The 15,526-nt window shown below is 45.8% G+C and overlaps 1 protein-coding gene across 3 annotated transcripts in view; it reads left to right on the top strand.

Annotated features, from left to right (window-relative positions):
- The window catches only part of LOC139580414 (retinoic acid receptor alpha-like), a 182,692-nt gene that overhangs the window by 38,853 nt on the left and 128,313 nt on the right, over positions 1-15,526 (top strand). Inside the window, exons 2-3 of one of the 3 annotated variants that reach the window (XM_071409070.1) lie at positions 492-689; positions 7,450-7,540. The gene's annotated coding sequence lies outside the window, so the exon portion shown is untranslated. Of the gene's footprint in view, positions 1-488; positions 690-7,449; positions 7,541-15,526 lie in introns of all 3 variants that reach the window. The other 2 variants (XM_071409079.1, XM_071409087.1) reach the window with 2 other exon arrangements.

Raw genomic sequence — 15,526 nt, 5'->3', positions numbered from 1 at the left:
GGTCTGGGAGAACTGTTTGGATAGGCTGGGGTTACAGAGCGAGTAGGCTAGGCAGAACGGCCCACTGTCAGCCCCCCCCCCCTCCTCCCTCCCCCCGCCCTGGTCACCCCTGACCCCTGGGGATCAATCCTCATTAGGGCCTTATGCATGAATGTCAGTGAGCGGCTCGACCGGCTGGACGGCCCTCCTGCTGCAACCATTAGTCTTCCCCAGGCCAGGCAGGGTCAACTGACCACAGGGACAACCTTCAACCCTCTCCCCCCCCCACTACCCTCCTTCTACTCCCCCCACAACAACACACTCCACAATGGGGTTCAAGCCCTCCCTCCTACTACAGGCCTCAAAAGTTTCCAAGTGTATTTCTTTGTGACATCTTTGTGTGTGTCTTTCTTTGTTTTCACTGGCTCCCTTCATTGAATTTTCTCTTTATGCTTGGATGATATCATTAACCGCCCCCTCTCCCTCATCTCTCTCTCTCTCTCTCTCAGCAGATGATGCCTCAGAGTGAGTGATGCACTCCTGACATTCCTCATAACCGAGGTTGGCATTTGGAGCTCTAAATGTTACCCTCGGCTTTCTTCCCATGATTCACGGTTATGAGCTCATTATACCAGCCGCTCCTCATCCCATCCCACATCATATCCCCAGCCCAATGTCACCGCACCGCTCAGGCTTCAAATGCCAACCAGGTCAGTCACGTACTGTATAACCCTCCTTCCTCTCCATGAGACATGTCTGCATTGCCTCAAAGCTGCATAGAGATGTGGTGAACTGATATAAGGGGGGGGGGCTTGCATAATGGTTGTGCACGCGTGTGTGTGGGCGTGTGTGTGTGGGTGTATAAACAAACCGCGTGTTTTTCCACGGTATCGTTACATGAGGGAGGAATGACTAAGCATGTTGTTAGGGGGGAATTCACATCGATTCTTCGAAACGCCATTACTTTGAAACAACAAGAGGAACTCTTATGGGGAAACGTCTTTTTAAAAGGCTTTGAACGCGACGAATGGTACGTTGCTGTCGCTGTCTTTGTCAGCGAATGGTGTTTATGTTGCCGTCGACCCCTCGGCCGTTAGTGTAACATATCCTATAACATTTGCCCCTTGTTGCCCTTCTGCGCCTCACTGACGGTCACATGGGGGGTGATGGTGGCCTGATGGTGACTCTGACGGGCCTCAGGTGATCTGCTGACACAAGCCTGTCCTTCGCGACCTGCTCTTCCGCTGAGGGGAGAGAGAGAGAGACTCCATGGGTCGCCCACAGGACTGCTGGGAATAGCCCCGTAAGATCGCCAATGAGAGGCCGTGGGTCTGGCTGACCTCTCGCCTGCTCTCTGTTGCGTGGTGCACAGTCAGCAGGCGACACAGTGGGTTTCAGCGCTAACTGGCCGGCCATTTTGGGGTCATGACTTTATGACATTATAGAGGAGGGATTCTCTAAAAGAGAGCAGCGTGTCCAGACACAGTGTCCAGAGGCGCATCGTGTTCCGTGGTTCTCTTTACAATTTCTCATTGTTTTCTTTGATGTACATTTAAGAGCTAATTTGGGGATGTTTCACAGCCTTGGAGGCATGTGCTGTACTGTGGTTTGACAGGAGAGGTCCTAGCCATCACCCCTCGGCGACCATCTGTAGACTTAGCCTGCTGATAGGAGAACAATTAACTCATCAGGCTAACGAGCTAATCGAATGTTTCTCTTTCCCCGAGGGGTGACATCATTTGGGATTGTGAGCCGTCTCGGTGGGGACTGTGTGTGTGTGTGTGTGTGTGTGTGTGGTGAGGGTGTGTCTTGTCTTCAATCTAGATAATATTCAGCATTATGTTTCCTCTCCTTCATCAATCTGCTTTAGGGAGATAGCCAGGAGGGGAGTTAGACTCCAATGAATCGACGGCCAGTGGCACTGAGGTAGAGCACACTCATTATCTGATGCGGTCACCATTTACAACAGGAATGAGTGAGGGGACGAGAGAGAGAGTGGAGAGAGAGTGTGTGTGTGTCTGCATGCGTTTGCGTAGTTGTGTGTGTGTGTGTGTGTGTGTGTGTGTGTGTGTGTGTGTGTGTGTGTGTGTGTGTGTGTGTGTGTGTGTGTGTGTGTGTGTGTGTGTGTGTGTGTGTGTGTGTGTGTGTGTGTGTGTGTGTGTGTGTGTGTTTGTAGAAACACCATCAGACTGATAAGCCTTCACCCAGCCTGTGGGGAATATGCCCAGATAACAGAGAGATGAGACTTGCAGGACACTCTGAAAGCAAACGAGGTCTTTCTCCTTTTTGTTGTTGTTGCCGTAGGCATTGAAGCAACACTTACAGTTGATTTTCCTTCTTTTTTTTCTCTCTCTCTTTCTCAGAATTAGACAAATACAGATGTCTCCAAGTGGTTCAGTTCGTATAAATATGTTGAGTTGTTCAGGTGTTTTGTTGTTGGCAACCAAAGGTAGCCTTGTCGGCCTGGCCTCTAGCTTTCAAGACTGGTGACAAATAGTTTATAGTGTGACATTTCTATTCTAAGATGTTCATTTGAGATATTCACATGTATTTTTTACCCAGGAAGCTCCAGTGATACACTATATAAACAAAAGTATGTGGACACCCATTCAAATTACTGGATTTGGCTATTTCAGCCACACTCGTTGCTGACAGGTGTATAACACTGAGCACACAGCCACGCAATCCCCATAGACAAACATTGGCAGTAGAATGGCCTTACTGAAGAGCTCAGTGACCTTTAACGTGATGCTGTCATAGGATGCCACCTTTCCAGCAAGTCAGTTTGTTAAATTTCTTTCGTTGCTGCCAAGATCAACTGTAAGGGCTGTTATTTTGAAGTGGAAACGTCTAGGAGCAACAACGGCTCAGCCGCAAAGTGGTAGGCCACCCTGAAGAATGGAGCCTCTTACAGCAGCAAAGGGGGGACCAGCTCCATATTAATGCCCATGATTTTGGAATGAGATATTTGATGAGCAGGTGTCCACATATTTTAGGTTATGTAGTGTATAAAGAATGTCTTCTCCCAAAGGCAGAGACCTTGCAGATGTCCACTGGCCCTTGTGGACTCAAGGAATGGCTGATCTGTTACCTAAATTCACAGACAACCAATGCTTTTTCAGTTTTAACAGACTACAATCGGTGGCATTGTCTCGTGTCACTCGCCTCTCTGCTCCTCTTCTTTTGATGTGTCATCGTGTGCTCCACTGTGTGGCTGACTTCAAAGCCTCCATCGTCTCAAAGCAGCCAACGCGAGAAACACTTTCAAACACTTAGTCACCAATCAGACACTTTAATCAAGCCCGATTGTACACAGGTCATGTCTTTCATGTCTGTTGTTTCGCGAAATTAGCTGTAATGTCTGAGTTGACTCTTGTTATGATGCAGCTTTTCAAGATATCTTCTTAGTAAAATGGCTAAGGCGTTAGCGAGGCTATGGAAAGGCTAAACTCTCAGTAAATGTATTTGGCGTGGTTGCAAACACATTTATAGGCTTACCCATACTTACATGGTCTACGACAGAACATTGGGTATCAATATGTCTGTAGGCTTAGCCGTTGTTTGTTGCGGCGGAGGCTAACGAGGCTAAATAGCTGGTCTGGCCCAACACTGTGTCTTTCAAGAGGCTAACTCACGTTCTTGCCGATTTGTCCAGCTGAGGAGAAATGAGAAGAGAAGAGGGGCTGAAACCAGACTATAGGCTATCCCTCCGTTTGTTGTCCCAGGACCGTTCACAACATGACTATCTCCTGTCAGTCGCTCTGGAGCGTCTGCTAAACGATTCAGATGTAAATGTGGGCCAGCAGTAGCGTAGCATACCGTTTGTGAGCTAGCGGGGGAGCAAGGATGCTATGGAGGTAGGGTGGTGGTGGTGATGGTGGTTAGTGAGCGGACAGAGAAATGACATTCTCTGTCTTTCCACCTCTGTATGATGGAGATGGAGACGGGGAAGGGAGGGCGAGTATGTAGCTGATCAGACAGACCCGCAAGACCCATTCTCTGTCTGCACATGTTATGTACTCGTTCGTTGAGTCACAGCTCCTAGGCCTGCTCATGATGCGTTTGTCTATGTGTTTCGAAGTGTAGGAAGACTGCGTGGCTCTGTGTTGTGTGTAATCTATGCTAGTCATGTAATAGGCTTTTCACTTACCGGTACGTTCGACCACGAAAATGAAGTATTTATATAGGATATGATTATGTGTGTGGGTGTTATGATATGTGTGTCAGTGTGTTCTTTATATTTACTGCATATTTGTCCCTTGTGTGTGTGTGTGTGTGTGTGTTTATCTGGTAGAGAGGATTATTTGGGGATTTACACAGTATATGAGTGAATGGATCAAGTCAATGCATGTTCCTCCTGAGACTGTAACACTGTGTGTGTGTGTGTGTGTGTGTGTGTGTGTGTGTGTGTGTGTGTGTGTGTGTGTGTGTGTGTGTGTGTGTGTGTGTGTGTGTGTGTGTGTGTGTGTGTGTGTGTGTGTGTGTGTGTGTGTGTGTGTGTGTGTGTGTGTGTGTGTGTGGGAGGGGGGGGGGTAAAGCTGATCCTCTCCTCCTGTACTCCAGTGTTCTCATGCTATCAGAGGCTCAGAAAACTTCTGCTGGGCTACAGCTGGAGCAGCTGTGTGTGTGTGTGTGTGTGTGTGTGTGTCTCTCATAGAGATGGATAGAGATCACTACTCGGAAAGAACCCGTTTTGCATGGACATTAACATTGAGGGCGTCCACCAGTTTGAAGTAGTCATCTGGGTGTGACTTCCTATGTGCTATGTAAGGATCACATGATTCCATCCGGGTCATCAGGAGGGATCAGCCAATGAATTATGCTCGCGAGCAAACATTTCATAACTGCAGGCGGCAGTAAATCGCTAACCTTGACTTTATACCTGTTCAAACAACACCCTCCAGGTGGCAGTATGCACCCCTCTCAGGTTGTTTACCAACTCATGGAAGTAGTAGACAAAGAAATTTGCCTTCAAAATGGAGATGGCCTCTATGGTGCTGCCCGTACTCTCACAGACGCCATAATGGGACAGATACAAAGATGAGTGGTCTCTCTAAGTCTATGGTACACACACACACACACACACACATACTGAGAGTGTAGATAGTCATCTGTGAGTGTACTTTAGTTGTCTGAGAGAAGAGGGGGTTCGATATCTCAGCCTGACTGAGTCATTTGTTAGCTAGTGTCTGGGGTTGGCGCTCCAGCCTAACTCTTTCATAGCATTTATTTGACAGAGAAAACAATCCTACGCCATTACCACAGCCCAGGGAGCAGGGGAGAAAACCACACACAGTGTGTACTCAGTTACGGTCAAGAAACAAAACCATGATATTCATACTGTAGGCCTACACACACAGTCACAAACAGTAACACACCGGTTATGATGAAAGGGCCTGCAGCTAGCAAGGGTATTAGAGGATAGCATCCTTTAAACCCGGACACACACACACACACACACACACACACACACACACACACACACACACACACACACACACACACACACACACACACACACACACACACACCGTCTCCCTGCCCCCTCCCATTCCCCTCACACTCCTCTCAGATGCAATTGACATTAGTACGAGAAGGAGATTCAACACACCCTCTCTCTCTCCCTACTCCCTTATTTCTGTCTTTTTTTAGTTCTCTGCCACCCTCCTATCTGCCTCGTATAGTACACTGAACTAAAGTACAGGTAAAGTCTTGGTTTCATGAGCTGAAATAAAATATCCCAGAAATGTTCCATACACACAAAAAGCTTATTTCTCACATCTGTTTACATCCCTGTTAGTGAGCATTTCTCCCTTGCCAAGATAATCCATCCACCTGACAGGTGTGGCATATCAAGAAGCTGATTAAACAGCACGATCAATGGGGGACAATAAAAGGCCACTCTAAAATGTGCAGTTTTGTCACACAACACAACGCCGCCGATGTCTCAAGTTTTGAGGGAGCGTGTGTAACAGTATAACTTTAGTCCGTCCCCTCGCCCCGACCCGGGCGCGAACCAGGGACCCTCTGCACACATCAACAACAGTCACCCACGATGCATCGTTACCCATCACTCCACAAAAGCCTCGGCCCTTGCAGAGCAAGGGGAACCACTACTTCAAGGTCTCAGAGCAAGTGACGTAACCGATTGAAAGGCTATTAGCGCGCACCACCGCTAACTAGCTAGCCATTTCACATCCGCTACACGTGCAATTGGTTAATTTCTCTACAATAAGCCACCTCTAATCTCATTTCAGAGAATTTGGTAGTACGTTCAACAGGCCTCACAACCGCAGACCACGTGTAACTACGCCTGCCCAGGACCTCCACATCCGACTTCTTCACCTGTGGGATCATCTGATACCAGCCAGCGCCAACTGTCAGAAACTGTCTCAGGGGAGCTCTTCTGCGTGCTCGTCATCCTCACCAGGGTCTTGAGCTGACTGCAGTTTGGCGTCGTAACCGACTTCAGTGGATAATTGCTCACCTTCGACGGTCACTGGCACGCTGGAGAAGTGTGCTCTTCACAGATGAATCCTGGTTTCAACTGTTCCGGGCAGATGGCAGACAGCGTGCATTGTGTCGTGCGGGCGAGCAGTTTGCTGATGTCAATGTTGTGAACAGAGTGCCCCATGGTGGGGTTATGGTATTTTATCGATGGCAATTTGAATGCACAGAGATACCGTGACGAGATCCTGAGGCCAATTGTCGTGCCGTTCATCCACCGCTATCACATCAGGTTTCAGCATGATAATACACGGACCCCTTGTCGCAAGGATCTGTACACAATTCCTGGAAGCTGAAAATGTCCCAGTTCTTCCATGGCCTGCATACGCACCAGACATGTCACCCATTGAGCATGTTTGGGATGCTCTGGATCGACATGTACGACAGCGTGTTCCAGTTCATGCCAATATCCAGCAACTTCGCACAGCCATTGAAGAGGAGTGAAGCAACCAACCACAGGCCACAATCAACAGCCTGATCAACTCTATGCGAAGGAGATGTGTTGCGCTGCATGAGGCAAGTGGTGGTCACCCCTACTCTTTTATTTTAAAGGTTTCTGTGACCAACCGATGCGTGTCTCTATTCCCAGTCATGTCAAATCCAAAGATTGTGACATAATGAAGTTATTTCAATTGACTAATGTCCTTATATGAGCTGTTAACATGTTGCATTTATATTTGTGTTCAGTGTAGTTATGATATCATACAGCTATACAGATGAGGGAGGGGGGGAGGGAAGTAGGGATAGAGGAAGGGAGGGAGAAAGACTCTTGTGGAGTCTGTCCAAATAAGAGAAGTGCACGTTTGGCTCGAAATCTCTGCTGAGAGGGAGAACCCCTGCCCAAGCGGAAGTGACCATGTGAGATTACGGCAAGGGTTAGGACACTGAGACGAAGGAGCCCAGAAGCAGTTGAGCAATGCAGACTAAAGCTAATATCTTCTCTCTCTCTCTCTCTTATTATAGATGCCTACGTCACTTTCATGGCAGACCATTGCTTTGGAGGCCGATAGCAGCCGGACACGGCTGTTTCTCCAGGGTTTCGCCACGGTGAGAGGTAAGCCTCTTCCAAGGTGCTTGGCTGTACGCCAGCGATATGCCCCGATCCATGCCAAATAGCAGTACGCTGTCAGAGTCAGGTGTGGCATTGGGAATGGGTGTGTACACACATGCTTCTAGAACATGTTTCTGTCTTTCTGTTTGTGGAAGGAGTGCATGAGTGAGCTCCTATGTAGGTCTAGTGTGTGTGTGTGTGCGTGTGTGCAAGCATGTGTGTGTGTTTATCCTCGAATAACCTCTGTGGATGTCGTATCGGCACGCCAAAATATGTTTAGTTCCCTGGGAACGGCAGGATTGTAAACTGGAATGTCAAGACACTCCAGAGATTCACTCCAACGTCCTCTCCTCTCTGCTGGAGAGAAGCACTGTCTCGTCTGTCTCTGGAGTGAATTACGTTATCACATTCTGATAACATCTACCGCACCGGGCCACAGGAGGGGCTCTCACAGGAGAGCGGAGAAGAGGAAGAGGGGGAACGACAGGATAGCAAGAAAAATACAGAGTTGGTAAAGTGAGAGAAAGGGAACGAGAGTGGGAGAAAGAGGGAGAAAGATAAAGAGGGAGTCCCTTTGTCCCTTGGCGGTCGGGCTGTGTAGTCATCTATCTTGCCAGGCATGTAGAGAGGGGAGGATTTCCAGTCTGTTCTAATTTCAACTTTGTTCTAATTTCCATTCTCCCAGGAACACACACACACACACACACACACACACACACACACACACACACACACACACACACACACACACACACACACACACACACACACACACACACACACACACACACACACACACACAGACAAATCCAGAATGAAACGGACATGTGTATACAAGAACACACCAAAATACACTCTCACACTGAACTCACAAGGACAAAATCGTACAGGCATGTCAGTGTATTTTTCCAAACCCATTCAACCTGCAGTGTAGTGTACCCACAGGCGACCAGACATATTCATTCACATGTATCGGTCTTTCACTGACAGACCTTGCACCAGCAGGATCAAGTCAACTGACTCGAGCTGCAATGCTTCTACAGCTCCATCCAGCACTCCGTACAACAGCTAGCTCAGCCATTCTCTCTGTCTCTCTCTCTCTCTCTGCCTCGCTCTCTCTCAATTCAATTCAAGGGGCTTTATTGGCATGGGAAACATATGTTAACATTGCCAAAGAAAGTGAAGTAGATAATATACAAAAGTGAAATAAACAGTACAAATGAACAGTAAATATTACACTCACAGTGTACAAATGTCATCGTATGTATGTCTCTCTCGTCCTTTGTATCTCAGTTGGTAGAGCATGGCGCCTGTAATGCCATGGTAGTGGGTTTCGATTCCCGGGACCAACCTATGTAAAATGTAGGCACGCATGACTAAGTCGCTTATTATATATCATTTCTCTATCTGTTTTATGGTCTTTCCTGTGTCTCTCACTTTCTCTCCCACTTAACCTCATTGTTTCATTTGCGATCATCCCCTGTCCGTCTCCCCCTCTCATCTCCTTCACACACACCACACAGACTTACACTGAGTGGACGAAACATTAGGAACACCATCCTAATATTGAGTTCTCTCCCGAGGTGTCGAAAGCGTTCCACAGGGATGCTGGCCCATCTTGACTTCAATGCTTCCCGCAGTTGTCAAGTTGGCTGGATGTCCTGTGTGTACTCAAGCGTGTGTGTGTTGTGTTTGTGTTTGCACGGAAGCGCGTGTGTGTGTGTGTGTGTGTGTGAGAGAGTGATATTTGGCCAGTCCGGTGAGTGTCCCCTCTAGGGAGGAACCCCCTATCGTGTATAAAGGTGAGATCAGCTCTCTCCCTCATCTCGCTGCCTGTGCAACAGGAAAGACTGTCTCTTTCCTATGTTTATCACCACACACACACACACACACACACACACACACACACACACACACACACACACACACACACACACACACATACACACACACTGGCAAACGCTGGTGTAATCATCTAGGCTTCCTCCCCAGGCCCACTGGGACTCGCGCCGAGCTTTTGATGTTGCTCAGCTCAAAAAGAGCTCTCTCTCACACTGACGACAACACACTACTGTTAGATTTAGGCCCTATTCCCACTACGAGAGAAGGAGAGTCCTGAGGAGCAGAGTGACGAGAGAGATCTACTTTTACATTTCATACTAGGTCCTCGCCGTACCTTTTCGTTACGGCCGGCAACGCCTCGTTCTCGGTCCACAGCTCCAATTTGACTAGCTGTTAAACAATCCGAGTGGCTTTTCTCCTAAAACGTGTCGCACTCTTGAATTCCGCAACAATTCACGAGCATGTGAAGGCAAAGGGTTTCTTTTCTCGTCCGGGAACACATTCGGTTAGCTGACACTACATAGCCGACGCCGTCCAGCTAACGAACATCGCGCGTCATGATCAAGTAACAGTTAGCATATTAATAGTGAACGTTTACCCCTCCCATTGGAATAGAAAAGTACAGTTGCGTTTTCGCACGGTGACATTCATGTTATAATGCAGGCTACACAGCCAGCTAACGTGAGCTAGTGTAATCCTTGGAGCGTCTATCTAGCAGCGAGACGGTCGCTCTTAAGGCTTACGCTAGCGTATTACAGTTACCTTTGAACAAACCGGGCGTCTTTTGACCTATATTAATGGAAGTCCTTATGAGGTAAAAGCTAATTGTCACTGAAAACGTTCAAAATTCTCTGGGGAATTGCTTCTTGCCTGGATATCGGTGGCTCCGTTCAGTCAAGCAGCGACGACAACAACAACGCTGCTGAGACTTAAGGCTATGGGGACAATTTCAGAATGTCACAAGCTGTTATGACAATTACAGGTTACAAACTCAATAGAACGTATAAGGAAAATGTCTGTACATTTTAATTTGTTACATTTTTACTGTAACAGTTTTTGCTCAACGAGGCAATTGTGTTTACACTGCCCTGCTTAGAGGCTGGCGAGTGTCGTACTCTACTTCCGGAGGTGGAGGACGTGACAAGTTTGGAAGTTTACATTGCAGTAATATGTGTAGCCGAAAAGTCTAGTAAAACCACTTTCTCTCTTCAATTGACTATCTCCATTCTCTCTCTTCACTTAGCTCCCACTCTCTCTATATATATCTCTTTATCTAACCCTAACCCTTCCCCTCTGCTCTTTTCTCTCTCTCTCCCTTTCTCTGTATTTCTATTTCTAAACCTAACCCTTTCCCCCCCACTTTTCTTTCTTTCTTTCTTTCTTTCTTTCTTTCTTTCTTTCTTTCTTTCTTTCTTTCTTTCTCCCTCTCTCTCTCTCTCTCTCTCTCTCTCTCTCTCTCCAATTTGTCTCTCTCTCTCTCTCGCTCTCTCTCCAATTTGTCTCTCTCTCCCTCCAATTTGTCTCTGTGCTTAAAGATTGGGGTTATGAGTCCTTGATTCCAAATGTCAGGGAAATAACCTACACTCAGGATCACACTAAACAGTTTTAATATAGCCAATTTGAATGTTGCATTAGTGAGTTTGAGCATCTCATTTAGGATGCTGTCAGGTATGCATGCTTTTTTTTAAATTTGAGGGCCTGAAGTTTCTTAAAGAGCTCATGGTCAGTAATTGGGGAGTCCAATGGATTTTGATTGTCCTTTCTAGCTTTTTCTAATCCATTCAACTTCTCATGAATTTGGTATTGCTCTGCTTTTGTGTCAATTTGAACGGTGTCGTATAGTGTTTTAAAATGGGTTGTCAATATGTCACCATTTTGTATCGCTAATTCCTCTTGTTTTGAGTTATATATATATTTTTCAATTTTGCTAGAAGTCGTTTGTGTTTATGGACTCCTCAATTAGTGTCAGCTGCTTGCTGTTGTACTGTGCTTTTTTGGTTCTGAGGGTACGTTTATAGAGTTTTAAAGTCTCACAGCAATTTAGGCGTAATTCACCCTTATTTGTGTCTCTGTGCTTTTGGTTGGATAGTGTTCTAAGTTTTTTCCTTATAATTTTACAATCTGCATCAAACCTTGTCATCTGTGGTGTTTTTTGTTTTGTTTTTTATCAATTTCAGTTGTGCTTCTTTTGCTTTTTGCCTGAATATATAGTTGATGTTTTTAACTGCTAGATTGATGCCCTTTACAGTGAGTGAATGTGGTATCCAGAAATATATTTTGGTTTTCTTTCTTTCTCGCCCTCTTTCTATATCTCTATTTCTAAACCTAACCCTTTCTCTCCACTCCTTTCTTTCTTTCTTTCTTTCTCTCTTTCTTTCTTTCTCTCCTCTCTCTCTCTCTCCCTCTTTATATGTCTATATCTCTCTCTCTCTTTATCTCTCTCTTTCTCTCTCTTTCTTTCTCTCTCTTTCTCTCTCTCTATATATATATATATTTTTTTTTAACCCTTTCCCTCCACTCTTTTCTCTTCTTTCTTTCTTTCTTTCTCTCCCTCTTTCTATATCTCTATTTCTAACCCTTTCCCTCCACTCTTTTCTCTCTCGTTCACTCTCCCTCTCCCTCTCTCTCTCTCTCTTTCTTTCTTTCTCTGTCTCTCTGTCTCTCTCTATATATATATATATATATTTATTTCTATACCTAACCTTTTTCTTTCTTTCTTTCTCTCCTCTCTCTCTCTCCCTCTTTCTATATCTCAATTTCTAAACCTAACCCTTTCCCTCCACTCTTTTCTGTCTGTCTGTCTGTCTGTCTGTCTGTCTGTCTGTCTGTCTGTCTGTCTGTCGTTCTGTCGTTCTGTCGTTCTGTCGTTCTGTCGTTCTGTCGTTCTGTCGTTCTGTCGTTCTGTCGTTCTGTCGTTCTGTCTGTCTGTCGTTCTGTCTGTCGTTCTGTCTGTCGTTCTGTCGTTCTGTCGTTCTGTCTGTCTGTCGTTCTGTCTGTCGTTCTGTCGTTCTGTCTGTCTGTCTGTCGTTCTGTCGTTCTGTCTGTCGTTCTGTGTGTGTGTGTGTGTGTGTGTGTGTGTGTGTGTGTGTGTGTGTGTGTGTGTGTCTGTCATGGAGACTCTTTGGGTAGGCTCGCTTAATATAAATGGCGCCAGAGATCCGGGAAAGAGGAGAGTGTTGGGTGAACGTGTAAAACCCCCCAAAATATTGTTTCTGCCGGAGACCCATAGTGATGTGGTGAATGAACTCGATTGGGGGCCCAGGTGGAAAAGGGCAAGTGTGTTGAGCCATGGGACAATTTTTAGTGCAGGGGTGGCAGTCCTTTTTGTAACGTGTTTTCTGTGTGCGCCAGGTTAATGCCCTTAATGTCTCTGTTGGAACGTCTGTGTGAGAGGTTGAGGGTGGTTTTTACTGTTGGGATGTTTATAATGAGGTACAGGTATTCAAATAAGGAGAAGGCCAAATGTGTGTTGTTGAATTTTCTGTTTGCTCAGGCAAAGTTGACTCTGGCTAAAAAGGAGGAACCGGGTCCAAGGTGGGGGGGATAACAGACCCTTTACTATTGTGTAATGGGATGGTCTCTGCGCGCCTGAGGGTTGAATTTGAGTTCTATAAAATGATGAAAAAGCGTGGAGATGTTTCAGGAGATATGGTGTGTTGGGGGGGCTGTCTGTATAGCTGCGGAAGATGTTTTGGATATACGGTTGTAGAGGTGGGGAGGTTTTGGTTATTGTGATATGTGGTGTTGTTTTGTATCATGGGGTAGAGGGCAAGGTGTGTATGGTACATGTATGCAGTACTGCAGTACAGGATATATTTTGGTGTTTTATTTTAAGGGTGGGGTGGTGTGGTTTTAATGAAATGAGAATGTTTCATTAAAGAAAGACAAAAAGTCAAAAGGCTCTCTTTCTATATCTAACCCTAACTCTTTCCTCCACTCTTTTATCACTCTCTCTCTCTCTATATCTCTATATCTAACCCTAACTCTTCCCTCCACTCTTCTCTCTCTCTCTCTCTCTCTATATCTCTATATCTAACCCTAACTCTTCCCTCCACTCTTCTCTCTCTCTCTCTCTTTATCTCTATATCTAACCCTAACTCTTCCCTCCACTCTTTTATCGCTCTCTCTCTCTATATATCTAACCCTAACTCTTCCCTCCACTCTTTTATCGCTCTCTCTCTCTCTATATCTAACCCTAACTCTTCCCTCCACTCTTGTATCGCTCTCTCTCTCTCTATATCTCTATATCTAACCCTAACTCCTCCCCCCACTCTTCTCTCTCTCTCTCTCTCTCTTTATCTCTATATCTAACCCTAACTCTTCCCTCCACTCTTTTATCGCTCTCTCTCTCTCTATATCTCTATATCTAACCCTAACTCTTCCCTCCACTCTTTTATCGCTCTCTCTCTCTCTTTATCTCTATATCTAACCCTAACTCTTCCCTCCACTCTTCTCTCTCTCTCTCTCTCTCTCTCTCTCTCTCTCTCTCTCTCTCTCTCTCTCTCTCTCTCTCTCTCTCTCTCTCTCTCTCTCTCTCTCTCTCTCTCTCTATATCTAACCCTAACTCTTCCCTCCACTCTTTTATTGCTCTCTCTCTCTCTCTTTATCTCTATCTAACCCTAACTCTTCCCTCCACTCTTTTATCGCTCTCTCTCTCTCTCTTTATCTCTATATCTAACCCTAACTCTTCCCTCCACTCTTCTCTCTCTCTCTCTCTCTCTCTCTCTCTCTCTCTCTCTCTCTCTCTCTCTCTCTTTATCTCTATATCTAACCCTAACTCTTCCCTCCACTCTTCTCTCTCTCTCTCTCTCTCTCTCTTTATCTCTATATCTAACCCTAACTCTTCCCTCCACTCTTTTATCGCTCTCTCTCTCTCTCTTTATCTCTATATCTAACCCTAACTCTTCCCTCCACTCTTCTCTCTCTCTCTCTATCTCTATATCTAACCCTAACTCTTCCCTCCACTCTTCTCTCTCTCTCTCTCTCTCTCTCTTTATCTCTATATCTAACCCTAACTCTTCCCTCCACACTTTTATCGCTCTCTCTCTCTCTCTCTATATATCTAACCCTAACTCTTCCCTCCACTCTTTTATTGCTCTCTCTCTCTCTCTTTATCTCTATATCTAACCCTAACTCTTCCATCCACTCTTTTATCGCTCTCTCTCTCTTTCTCTCTTTATCTCTATATCTAACCCTAACTCTTCCCTCCACTCTTTTATCGCTCTCTCTCTCTCTCTCTCTCTCTCTACCTGTCTTTCTATGAAGTGGATGGATCAGATCTTTCCCAGAAAAACTCATTGTCCTGACTATTATATATGGAGTGCATTTTAATGGTACATGATGCTAATGGTACATGATGCTAATGGTACAGGATGCTAATGGTACAGGATGCTAATGGCACTTCTCAAGGACAGGCTATTATGGTTTGTTCTAATTGGTATGTACTCCGTTTTCCTTTCACGTGCATATAGCCTGCTTTTTACTGTTCTTAAAGGGAAATAATATATGCCATTTAGCAGGAGTTTTTAGCCAAAGCGACTAACAGTCATGCATGCATACATTTTTTATCATGGATCAGTTTGGAACGCTGGCTACATAGAGATTACATTGACGTAGTGCGGTGTGTTCATTTGAAAGGGTTCCCTTTGCGTTAGAATTCAAATGCACTCACGTGTGGAAGGATGTGCCTGTATGCATGGTAATGCAATGCCCAGAACAATGCCACTGGGCACAGTGTAATAACACATTTTGTTTGTTTACACCAGCGCACCCACATGCATTTTTACACACACACACACACACACACACACACACACACACACACACACACACACACACACACACACACACACACACACACACACACACACACACACACACACACACACACACACACACACACACACACACACACACACACACACACACACACTGCTTGAGTGCATAGCTGTGGACGTTACATTACTGTAGGATGTGAGAGGGGTTCTGTTTTAATAAGACGGCTCTAATGACAGTGTAAACCCTTCAAGGCAGAGTCGCTCCACTTCTCCCTCAGTCAGAACACACACACACACACACACACACACACACACACACACACACACACACACACACACACACACACACACACACACACACACACACACA

This window comes from Salvelinus alpinus, chromosome 1 (genome assembly GCF_045679555.1).
Source record: "Salvelinus alpinus chromosome 1, SLU_Salpinus.1, whole genome shotgun sequence".
NCBI classification, from domain to species: domain Eukaryota; kingdom Metazoa; phylum Chordata; class Actinopteri; order Salmoniformes; family Salmonidae; genus Salvelinus; species Salvelinus alpinus.
This window is presented reverse-complemented; position numbering and strand designations above follow the sequence as displayed.